At 52.6% G+C, this 12607-nt stretch overlaps 1 protein-coding gene across 8 annotated transcripts in view; it reads left to right on the top strand.

Moving 5' to 3' along the window:
• The window catches only part of LOC142571514 (AT-rich interactive domain-containing protein 3C-like), a 253855-nt gene that overhangs the window by 50486 nt on the left and 190762 nt on the right, over positions 1-12607 (top strand). The gene's annotated exons all lie outside the window — the stretch shown is intronic.

Raw genomic sequence — 12607 nt, 5'->3', positions numbered from 1 at the left:
AATGCCTGCTTTTCCAATTTTCCAATGGATTCATCGCGGCCTCTTGGCAGCTCGTTCGTGAGAAGTATGAACAAAAGAACAAGCGCAGATACTTCTGCGTTAAGGATTGTAACAACCGCGAAGGGGATGTCGGTATCAAATTGTACCGCTTCCCTTCAAAACCGGGGGAATCAACCCGGCGGCTGAAGTGGATCATCGCGGTTCGTGTCTTTCTTGCGAATTTCTGTTAAACGAACTAAGACGTAAATGCAAAAACAAGAAAAAATAAACAACCAGCAGCGGCATCCGTAAAACCCCACAATAAAGCGTCAACTGCATAAAAATGCGCGAACTGATTTCCGCTCTTGTAAATTAGTTTAGGTAGTTGTTAAGCTCGTCTTACTCCAAAACAAACGCACAGTGGTTGTTACGTCCAGCTTCGTAAGCGCTCTGTGCTGGAGCTTTGTACACGCTGTGTTTCTTCCTGCGCCAATGTCCAGACGCGAATTCTGGGACCGAGCTCATTCGTGCCAATATTTTCTCGCGCTTAGATCAACAGAACTAAGGTTGGAGTACACTGCAGCACACGTCAAGAATTCGAAAATTAGTATTTCTCTCGCGCACGCTAGCGCATATTTGTTCAGTCCACGTTGTTTAGTCTCAGCTGATTGCTCTCTATGATGCTTCAGCGGTAATGCCCTCTCACATTCGAGTCCGAACGACAATACCAGAATATGCTCGAGGCACTTTGTCAACGGAGAAAAAAGCACTTACCTGCCAATTCGCCAACACCTCTACAGTTGTGAGGTGCAAGGCACGCTCCAAGTAATGAAGCGACAATTGAGAGTTCAGAGACGTCCACGGCCGTATTTGCTCACATAAGTGGCATAAAACAATTATTTGTTAACTAACTCTGAGTTCGACGTCGTGAGCATGCTTGCTATGTTGTGACAAATACTTCGCGACTGGCGGTGGTTGCTTAGTGGCTACGGTGTTGGGCTGCTAAGCACGAGGTCGCGGGATTAAATCCCGGCCACGGCGGCCGAATTTCGATGAGGTCGAAATACCAAAATATCTGTGTAATTATATTTAGGTACACGTTAAAGAACCCCAGGTGGTCCAAATTATTCCGGAGTACCCCACTACGGCGTGCCTCCTAATCGCACCGTGGTTTTGGCACCTAAAACACCATAATTTATTTTAAGCACTTCGCTGTGATGTTTACTTCTTTGACACGAGATACATAGTTGTAGTCGTAAATCTGACGTCCTTTCTCAAGCGTCGGTGGTCCAAAATGGGCCGCGATGTTTTCGATTGCCTTAAAACCGCGACTTAGAACGTCCGACAGGTTTCAGACGGGCGCCGCAAAAGCATGCCTCCGTAGCAGTGGCCGCCTCGGTGTTTCGCGCAACTGACACGGTGGCGCTGACGGCTGAGCCGATCGCTGCGCCGCCTGATCATTGCAGGGAGCCCATACCACGGCACAGGCATCGACATAACCGTACTCGGTAAACATTTCACTCGCTACAATTACGCTTGAAACAAGTATCGGGATTATCTAACACGCTACACACCTGTATGCCGATGCCATGCTTCTAATGAGGAAACGCAGACTTCGGAGCCTAGAAACCAGAGGGAAACACCGAGATGTCAGGGCAAGCGGAGGCACGTCGATAAAATCTCGCGGCGTCGGGTCAACTGTTTGTCGTGCGCTTTTTCGCTTTGCGCGCCTCGACGGGTGCAGGAGGGAACGCGCTGCCGCCGCGTTCTCGGTCGCTCCGGTTCCGGACCGAGCGAACTGCGCGCGTAGCGCGCAGACGTTATAATTTCATTTTCGGTCTCGCGGGCGAAAATTAAGGGAGGCGACGCAGGGCGACACATTGTTTCCGCTCCTGCACCGCTCGGGGAGGGGGGGTTGACGGCTGCAGAGGGGACCGGGGCGCGGCCAAACGATCGATATACTTGTTTGGTTGCTTCTGCCGTTTATGGGGATGCACACCGAACCTGCAGTGGAAGGCTGCACCTACAGAGCGAGTTCGCTGCTCGGCCTTCTTTGTGCGCAACTCCGGTGGGCGATGTTGCCTGAAAACCCGTCGCGTACGGTGGTGGCATTTCGCGCCACTGGCTCATCCGGGGGCCAGCGAGGATATCATTTACGAAATAAATTTGACCAGTTGTCATTCTAGTGTTTTGTACGTCGGGCGGAAGGGCAGAAGCAAAAGAAGGGCGAAAGCAAAGGCCGCGGTTTCCTAACAAGTTTACGTGATAACCGCGCGTAAGAACACTTCTTCACGTTATGTGGAAGATGCCAGGGAGGATGATATCAGAAGTATTTATACAATAGAGCATGGTTACTTTAAGGCTTGGACATCTTTTTTTTTTCTCTGTAAAACATTTACGGGTAATTTTTTTTTTCGATAACCTGTTCTATGACTGCTTGCCGGCATAGCTTCTTACCCCACGACAGCTACAACGAATATACAGCCATTGAAGGCTCTCTAGAAAGCGTTTATACGGTATCCTTCGGCGAACACGCCCGCACGACAATCGGGGATTGCGCGTCTCGAGAAGTTTTTTGCGGTTGGCGGCGGCGCGGCCGATGCACTTTCCTCGTGTGGGGAGACCGAACACTAGGAAAGAAAAAAAAAAGAACGGAAGGGAGGAGAAGGAGGTTGTAGATCGAGGGAGACCGCAGCATGCAAACGGAGGAGCCGATTTGCATACGTCCGCGCTAACTCGCCGCGAGGAGATTACCGCTCATTCGGCGGTTTGCGAGCCGCACATCCTCGCGCTCGCTTTCGTCTGCGTGGGTGTTGTCTTCCATCGCACACTGTTTGCGCTGCGCCTAACGGATGGACATCGCTCATCGCCGTCTCGCTTCTTCCTTCTCCCGCGGGTCTACTTTGGCAAAGCGCGCACTGCGTCGAACCACCACGCACTCGCAGGCGACCACTGTCGTCAATAAGCTGTTTTCCTTTCTGCGCGCCAAAGATTGTTTTCTTCTACTTCGCGCGCTCTCATCGCTTTTGGCTGGCGCTAAAGGTCGGACGCGGATCTGGCGTGTCACGAGGACAGCGCTGCGTGGTCTTGCGGGGACAGCGAGATCTTTGTGACCCAATCGGCTGGGTCGCGCAGACCAAACAGAGCCTCGGATCCACGTTTCTGATAGTCGATTTCTCACATGACGTCCTTGTTCCCTTCTTTTTCTTCCTTTCTCTCTCTCTCTCTCTATTCTTTTCTCTGTGGCAGTCAACGCGCGGAAGTTCCTTGTCAATGAATTTGCGGACATGCGTGATGAAAGGAATGCACAAGTTGCATAAGATGCCGCGGCGGTTTACTGACTAAAGTACACTCGACGGTATTGCAAAAAGATGCTTCGATAGGCTTTGCGATATTTTGGGACCTTCGATATAACTGTGATACTTTCATTTGCAAATATTCTTATTAAATAGGAATGCACTTGCCCTTATTAGAATCCTTATTATTAATGTGCTCTCCTGACGCATGTATAAGCGGCCTTTCCTGGCATATAATAATGCCTTTATTTGTGTCACATGTAGGGTACACGACACTGGAGGCCAGCAGTAAAAGGTGTCATAAATGACAGCTTGACAAAAATGTCATTTATATGCGCTAAACATTCTGATAAGCGTATACCGACTGCTCGAATGACGTCGCGCTGTACAGTTGAAGGAACTCCACGCCGGCTAACGCGAGGGAAAGCGTGCGCGACGAAGCCGGGGCAGGAGGAAAGAATAAGAGGCCCGCATGCTTTTTTTTTTTCTTTGTCCCCGACACAGGCGAGATTAAAAGAGCTGTCGACAGGGTTTCTGCAAATCTCGTCGAGTAATCTGCGTATAGACCTGTCGTCGGCTGGGGATTATCTGTTAGCAGTGAAGGTGTTTCCTCCTTGCACACACCTTGGATTGGAGATGGAAAGAAAACAGCATACGACAAAAAAAAAAAAAAAAAAAAGACGCCGACGCGTCGCGCTCGCTTGCTCGCGCCATTCCATCTTTCCTCTCGTGCATCGTCCAGCAGCACGTGTCTGGCGAGTGTTGCCTCTTATGGCCAGCTGCTCTGTGCTTTGTTCGCTGCGGCAGGGCCACGTCGGCTACCCAACCCAACGAGAGAGCACGCTGCGGTCTTTTTCGCCCAAGATTTGGGAAGTGCATGGGCCGGAGTCGGAAAATAATATTTAGCTAAATGTAATTAAACGAAGACATCGGAACACCTTTTGGACGCTCTGTATGTAGACTCCTCTGGGCCCGCACACAGGGGCGCCGTCGTCGTAGTGCTAGGCGTTCTGCGATGACCGCCTTTGCAATGCAATGAACCAGAGCCGTCTTGCGAAGCAGACCGGAATGCCCTGTCGCCACCGCCGTGGCCCTGCACTGTTATAGTGTATTCGAACCCGACGGACTGAGCCTGATGTGACTCAGCTGCACCGAATTACGCAGCTATATTTGCTATAAGCACGCCTCAGCTTCAGCTGTCCGCAATGCGAGACCGCGCCGCCGCGCTCCGGTTGGGTTCGACTCGTGTGGATCCGTGTAACACTTCTAAGTTACTCTTTGTTGCCCTAAACTGGCTAGACTCGCCGTTCTAGGAAAGTTATCGTGAAACTGAGGCCTACCTGCATACTCGATTCCTTTCGGGTTTCAGCAAGCCATCACGATGCCATTCGCTCCAGCAAGGCATTGTTCCGAACGTTAATATATGCGAAGGTGTGCCGGAAAGTGATCGAGGGTGCGGCCCCCAGTATTAAGAGGTTACGGGAATGGTACGATAGCCCTAGTTGCATGGATACCGACCGACATCCTTCTCGTCACCTCCGTTTTCGTCTTTTGCATAATGAAAGCGCGGCAGAGAAAAGAAAAAAAAAAAAAGAAAGAAACCGTCATGACGGCACAGCGGACATGTCACGCCGCGCGGTATCAGTTTCGCCACGCTTGACAGATAACGGAATTCCCGGGGCTCAAGCGACACGGTCGCTCTGTGTGGCGTGTCGGACGCGACCCATCTCTCCCTTCCGTGGCCGCCTGGAATGAACCAGGTCCGGCGGCACTCTTTTGCTGCACCCCGTTTTGTTCCCATCATAAAGCGTGATGCGCGTCGCACGCGCGCGCGGCAGCGCGTTGTCGGCGTCATTTACGCTTCCGTTGATTGTCTCTGCGCGCGCGCCTCTGTTTGTGCGCGGAGCTGCTACGATTCATATAGGGGAGGGAAGCAAAAGGCTGCAGGGAGGGAGGACGGAGCTCGCATCACCGAAAATGGGCGTGCGCGTATAAAATAGGTAGACGCTTCGGGGAGGCCAGTCGCGCATTTCTCTTCGTTTGTGTTCGCTTATCCGCCTCTCGCACCCCCATCATTGTTTCACTCGCTGTCCCCGAGCTCGCCTCTGGTCTGCGTGCCCACTGCGATGCCTTCCTCTACTTCGCGTTTGCTTTCTCATTGTACGTACCGCATTGTTTTCCCGGGGGACTTCTGCCGGATCTAAATCTCCTTCCTTTGCGTAATTCACGACTGCCTCGTGCCTCCCAGTTTTCCTCCATTTCTTCATCCGCTGCGAAAAATTTGCTCGCCCCCCCCCCTCTCTCTTGCCATCGCCCTGCGCACTTCGAGTCCACCCGAGCCAACCCAACGCAACTAGAAAGCGACAGCAGTTTGTGTTTACTGTTTCTCGCATCAACCCCGTTCGCGTAGCGGCTGCCGCGGCGTGTTGGGCGAAAGTGTTTATGAGGGGAGCCATTTGCGCGATGGAGGGTGGGGGAGCGAGCGGGAGACACGTCGCCCAGCGAGGGAGATTTGGTAGGGATGTCGGGAGAGCGTCGATTGTAATTCCCCACCGCCTGGGGACGCTTGTTTAGGCTTACTATCGTGCCCGTTTTCGTTTTGGCAGGGAGCGTTGTTTCGCACTCCCCTGTTTAGCCCCCCTCCCCTCTTGGTGCGTGCCGCTGCCGTAGTTTTGCGTCCGCGTGATAGAACATAAGAAGCAAAATATGGGAGCGCCGACGAGGCTGCGCGCGTCGCGCTTCACGGTTACGCGCGCGTTTGATGCGTGCGCGCGATGGTTGCTCCCGGTGCGTGCATGAAGGTGGTGGACGGTCGCCAAATTTCATATATCGGTTGACAAAGCGTTGCCCGGGAGGAGGCGATTTCCTCTGCGCAGTTTTCCGTTCCTAGTTTTTTTCCGGAAAAAGCGGGAGAACTTGGCGAGCGTGTAATTCTTTTGTCTGGCTTGCGCAGGCGGCGCACGGGTTTCTAGCGGCTCGCGTTAGCGGGAAGCGCCGCGTCACTAGCGACCGGGGAACATTGGGGAAGCAAAAGAGAGTAGTCGCAAACGTGCGGGAGCAGCGGAAAGACCGCGATCCGAACGCGTCGGTTGATGCGGGTTTGTCGCTGCCCCGCAGGACGGGCGCGGAAAGGGAGCAAGTGCCGCGGAATGTAATGACGGGGTTTTCGTGATCGTGTCTCCCCGGCTGCCTGTGCCCATATTGGGATTGCGCGGCGCAGCGGCAGCGAGCGTTGCTCCTTGGCGCGTTTTTGTTTCCGAGCGTGTCACACTTCGCGTCCATGCTCGTTGGGCGGGAGGGCAACGAGCAGGGAAGGTAGGCGGTGTATATACGGCAAACCGGTGACGTAGGATGCGCAGCGGGTGCGGAATTCGCGATGACTGCCAACCTGCACTGTTCGGCGTTTCTTCCTAATAATCGAAGGAATTAGACATTGGTTGCGCATCTGAAGTAGAGAAAAACAATGCACATGGAGAACTAATGTCAGGGAGGTGCTGTGCTTCCCCACACGAACGCGATTTTCGGTGCAGGGATTACTTTGCGCGTTCTTGGCTTCGTAGCGGTTAGGAGTGCTCGGATGATGTTGGCTGTGCGGTCGGAATTTACTTCGCTGCCAGGTCCATTCTACCTTGCCTGATGTCTCCACGCGCGAAAACCTGCTTTATTATCATCCTTTGCCGCATTTAATCGATCCTGTTGTGTAATTTTTCGAATAATTCGCCACGCGAAGGCAAGCATTTTATCCGAATAGCCGGTGAGTTTACGAGACATGATAGTGCCATGACGATTATAACTTTCAAAATCCGGTTTCCGTTTGTCTCTCTGTATTTACGAACTCCTCATGCCGTGCAAATATTAACGAACCTGTCAAGGAAATACTTGGATGGTTAAGTTTACGTGGTAGCCAAAAGAGAAAGAAAATCGGACTGGAGGCGAGCACTCAAAGCTTTCGGTCACCCACGTGGGTGTATTTTGAATACATGAAGTGTTACCGGAACGCGCCTCCAAGTGTTGACGCGAGAAGATGCATGCTTCTCTCTCAGAGGCGCGTAGCACGATTTGACTTTCGGCTCTCAGTTGGTCCTCTTCAGAAACGCCATGCTGCGCAAATTTCACTGTCTCAAATTGGTCTCGTGCGCCTTGTGTAAAGGGAAATGCGTTTCGCAGCGCGTGACGGCGCGCCGGCTGCATGTGTCGCAAGCCGAGCCGAGGAGGCAGAGCGCCGTCTTCACTCGCGCACCGAGCTGTCGTCAAGGGGGCGGCAGGTGACGTGTCGAAACCGAGCGGTGATTATTTCCCGAAACGATGCATTGTCGAGACAAATAAACAGCTCGGCGCTGCTCGTTTTTGTGCTGAGGCCCGCGGGGCGAAGGCGCGCAAACCGATTCTGCATGCACGCGGCGAAGGACTCGCGAGCAGATCAGCGAACGGCGCCGAGGCTGTGGGTCGTTCGCAAACGCGTCGCAGTGTCGTTCCCTCGCGCGACGAAATGTCATCCCGTCCTCATCACTTCTTTTTTTTTCTTTTGCGGCATTCCAGTTCAAGGATAAGGCTCCTTGGCTCACGCAAGCTGCCTCCACTCGTTTGCCGAACACACGACTTGTATACTCATCACGCAGTCGGTCGGCTTCTAGTAAAAGGCCACGATGGCTATCTCCGCGAGCATAAACAGTCGGGGTGTTTTGAAACAGTTTTGAAACTCTCCAGCACTCCCACAAGGCCGTCGACGCATTACTGTTTTCTTCACACTTATCACTAACGATTGCAAACATTAACATTGCTATAACAGCGCCATGTGTGATCTTGCATCGAAGTGTTAGAGGATGATGTAATCCACAGTGTTGTGGCCATATCTTCTAAGATACATTTCATTTTCCATTCTTCACGCCCTTAACTTGCTCGGATGCGACTCGGACGCCGACGCGTATCCGTTATCACCGGGATCGTCCACTCAGTGCGAAGCAGCGTAAGAAAAACAGAATGACAGCTGAAATGGAATTTTACAAAATGTGGACCCTATTGCATAGCGCTGATGTTGCAATATGCGGTGTTTCTAAGAACTGCGGAGGAAGCGCCGAACGCAGTCGTGCTCCGTTTTACTGTTTGACAGGGGCCTATCAGAATGTGAGTTCAGTTGCGTTCAGTCGTAAATAGCGACAAGAAAGAACACGCGGAACGAGCTCTTTTACCGGCTCCAAGACGCCCTGCGCGTTCGGACGCAGCACGCACCTGAGCGGGGGCCCGTGAATGGAACGGGCGAAAGGCCCTGCGAGGCCGAGGACTACGCACAGAGAGGTGAGGCGGTGTGAACGCTTTCCCGTTGTCGTCGCGTGTTTCTTCCCCGGGCGCCTCTTTTCTATCCGCGCCTGGCTGACTCCGTGTTCGGGCTTCGGCCGGGGCGCACGCGTTTCTCCCCGAGTCGGGGAGCGAGGCGGAGGGAGGAGCGCTCGCGTGCGCGAAGCAGGTCGCGCGCGCCGGACGCGTGGCCGCCGCCGCCGACTCGTGGGCTGTTGTGGCTGTTTGTTCGCCCTTCCCGCCCCTCTCGCCATTCGGCCCCTCGGCGTGTTTCTTCTCCACAGCAGCGCCGACGACGCTCCTCGCGAAAAGGGAACTCGACGAAGTTGGGTTCCGAAGCGAGCTCCGACTTGGAGAACGGTCGGCCCCCCGGTGGATGCCTCTGGCTGCCGCCGGATTCGCCATCTGCTGCCTCCGATCCTAGCGGCCCGCTGCGAGAGGAAACGAAATTCCGCGATAAAATTGTTGAACGTTTTAGAGCCTGAAACAACAACGTGTCCGGTAATGTATATATATATGTTCAGAACATATGCAAAATCTAGAGCAGCTGTAGACTGCGCTTGTTTTGCAACTTTGCAGCTGAAAAATCAAATAAGTTGCATTATCCTTTTCCCTACTCTTAATATGGATGTATTTAAACGTTATGAAAAATGTTTAAAATACGAAAATAATGAAGGATTGTATCAATATTTTGGTCTTGATATGAAAGATGTAGAAACATTTGTTCCGCCACCCCCTTCAAGTTTCATCTATAACCAGTTGATACTGTTCTTGGACTTTCAAATGCGCGCATGCGTACAGGATCGCACTCACATATATGAGCGCGGATTGACACGTCGGCTTGTCCGCAAGCTGCGGAAGTTTTAGGCATTGGTAAGTGGAATTCACTAACTGCGATCTGGAACTGGAATTACTAACGTAGTGTCCTATGTAGGGTACTTGTTATTTATTTCGTCGAATCGTTTCCGAACGTGTGCTGTGAAGACGTAGATTCAGCCGTAGCCCTCCAGAAAGACACCGAGATGTGCGAGAGAGCCAAGGAGTTTTGCACGTCGCAAGTCAGCCGCTCAGCTCGTAGCTTATGAAATGCGCGTTTATTCTTCTCTCAGACTGGTCTATACGCGTGGCTTTGTGATTTTGTTCGCTTTTATCGCATGAACGAATGGAGAAATCGGTGCATTGATGCTGCGGCGGCTGATCCTCGCTGAATGACTATTTAACTCCCACAATATCATGTTCAAAGTGACGCGCGCACAGGTGCACCGGCATAATATTATTGTCCCATCTTAACCAGGCGCGGCTGTTTCTTTCTCCGGCTTATTTCGTGGCACTGTCCAGTTTTTAGTGAAGCTCCTCGAGTGCGGGTATAGCGTCAGCTTCTTGACTCCTCCCCCTCCCTCCCACCACAAATGCGTGATTACGGGCATTTATAAAGTGACCCCAGGGGAGCCAAAAGTCGGCTACATGATTTACGCGTCCCCCTAAGTTGGCGCTGACATCGCCGACTGCGTACGCGAGTGCAAGTTTCGTACACGTGGTCGTTTCATCCGCTTTGTCGAGGTGCGACGTTCTCGCCGCTCGCCGGGGAAGAAAGCGGGTGCGGCTAAGTGTGTGTGTATATATATAACCACGAGGGTTTGCTTCATTTATCACAGTGCTCGGGGAAAGAATTTTTCGCCTCTCAAACGGGCTAACGCAATTTATAGAGCTGCCCCTGCTGCACCTCTGTCAGGCTCCTTTAGGCGTGAAAGATGGTAGCGAGGATGGCGTTTTCTACGTGGCGTCGCTGGTCTTTTCTTTTGCTTGGAGGTTTCAACTTCCGCAGGAAATGACGTCTACGGTTGTAAAATGATGAACGTTGACCCCGGCTGTCGGCCTCGTGGCTCACCGAGGCGCGTGCGTCTTTCGAAGCCAATCTTTCCGTCGAACGTAGTGCGAGGCGCCTCCTCCCCCCCCCCCCCCCCCCACCTCATTGGCATCCGGTCTTGCGCTGTCACGAATACAAAGCAGTACGTCAGGCCAGTGCCAGTCCTTTCTGGCGACGTTTGTGGACAGGCGTCAGCACTTAAAAATACTCACTATTGCATTACAACTGCAGACGACACTTCTGATATCCTCTCAGTTAAACTTACAAAGAGTTACTGAGATATCGATGCGGCTTTCTCCTGCGTGCACTAATAAAGCGCGATCGTGATTTCCAGGGCGCGTGCGGTCGCAGACGTCCCAACTCCGGCAACCACTGTTTGGACACTTCCAGCTGGCACACAATCCCATGGTGGTTGTCGTCGTCGTTGTTGAATGTTCGCGGTGCGTACTCACAGTGTGGGGATTCGCAGTGAATCTGGTGGTTGCCAAGGCGTACGAGGTTCTGGGCCGCCTGTCAGATGTTTTGTTCCTATCACCGGCTATGTGGGACGGTTGCGCGTTCGATCGAGGCGTCGGTCTCTCACCAACGAGTGAAAGCCCCGACCGTTTCTGGGGAGCCTCGCAGCCCGAAAGCAGCCTTGCTTCGGCGGATGTGAAGCTGCGCGAGTACCGGCGCACGTGGCGGTGCTCGGGGGAGTGGCGAGTGAGGTGCTACTGGGCGAGGCGAACGCTGGACAAGCGCTATCCCGCCAACTTCTTGCGGGCTACGCGCCTCGAAGATTAATTTAATGTTGCCCATGTGGCGATCGAGGCGGCGGCGGTCGGGCCGTGATTAGGCCTAATGGGGCCGCCGCGCAGCCCACAGCCCATCGGAGGCTGCTACGGCCGCTCCTCCCTCTGCGCTGCTTTCCTTTATTTTATTATTATTTTTTTTTTCGCGAGACCAGACGCGTCTGTGGCGGCCTCTTCCTTGCTTTTCCGCCGGAACGGTTAGTGCCTGTCTTTGTTTATCCCTTTCTGTCCCTCGCACAACCGCATGCCATGTCGAAGATGACCCGTGGTCATGCACCTCTGTGTGCGCGTGCGTGCGCGGATTCTTGTTCGGCGGACGTTTAATGCCCGCTAATGAGGGCGCCTCCTCCTGTCGTCGCTTCTCATTACGCGGCGCCTGCCGCCGATCCAGGCTTTCAACCACCGTGCCTGTGGTCGCCGCACGTCATCACCGCTGCTGCGGCTCGGTGAATTCCCCTTTGATCGCGAGTGCGGCACATATGCAGCATTACGCGATCTTTTACATAACTGTACCAGTCGCTGTTTTCATGCCGCTCGTTATAACCCCTGGAAAGTAGGCGCCGCAGTTTACGATTTTGTAGTTACTTCGACAGCAACTTGATGTTCCCATCCTGTCGACCCTTATTAATTAGATGACGTCCTTTATGTACAAAGTTGACAGTTTATTCCAGTGGTTTTATTAATGTTCTCTACCCTTTTTGATCAATTCATAGAAACTACATGTGCAGCGAATGATTTGCTTGCTCGGTCCTAGTGCTTTTTGCATACCTTTGTTTTTAGCGTTTCAGCAATAATTCAATGCTGGAGTGTCGGGCATTAAGAAAGCTGATGCTGAACTCACGTCGGGGACCTGGGGTGATTACTTCAGTTGTGCTGTCGTTTATTTAATGTAATTTCACCATGTTACTTCGGTGATCGAACAATTTTTATTTTTCTCGGTTTAGAGAAGGGATGGTAGAATCAGAATTTTCAGAGGTGGACTTCGTCCTCTTACGTTTTATGTGCGGTGATAATAGCATCTTTATATTTACCTTTTTGCCTAAAGCCAGTGTGCGATGTGCACGATGGTAATTACAGTCGACATATGTAGGTAGCTTCGTTATAACTTGATGCTGTTACATCGTATAGTTACAGCACTCAATCCAGTGCCTGAGCTAAATATCTCCCCATCTGTTTCAAAGTGACGTTCGCATGTGACAGTGGCGCTAACGCAGTGTGCAGAAGCGGTCAGCGCCGATTTCTGTCGGCCATTTTTCGGAAGGCGATGTTAACGCGACGCACGCGCTGCCGTTACGAAACTGTCGCCGACAAAGGGTACAACGTGTACTCCGGGAGCAGCCGCCTTCCCGACCATTTCTCCCGACACGCGACGAGCAGAG

This window comes from Dermacentor variabilis, chromosome 2 (genome assembly GCF_050947875.1).
Source record: "Dermacentor variabilis isolate Ectoservices chromosome 2, ASM5094787v1, whole genome shotgun sequence".
NCBI classification, from domain to species: Eukaryota; Metazoa; Arthropoda; class Arachnida; order Ixodida; family Ixodidae; genus Dermacentor; species Dermacentor variabilis.
Note: the sequence above shows the minus strand (reverse complement) of the source record. Positions and strands in the feature narration are given on the sequence as shown.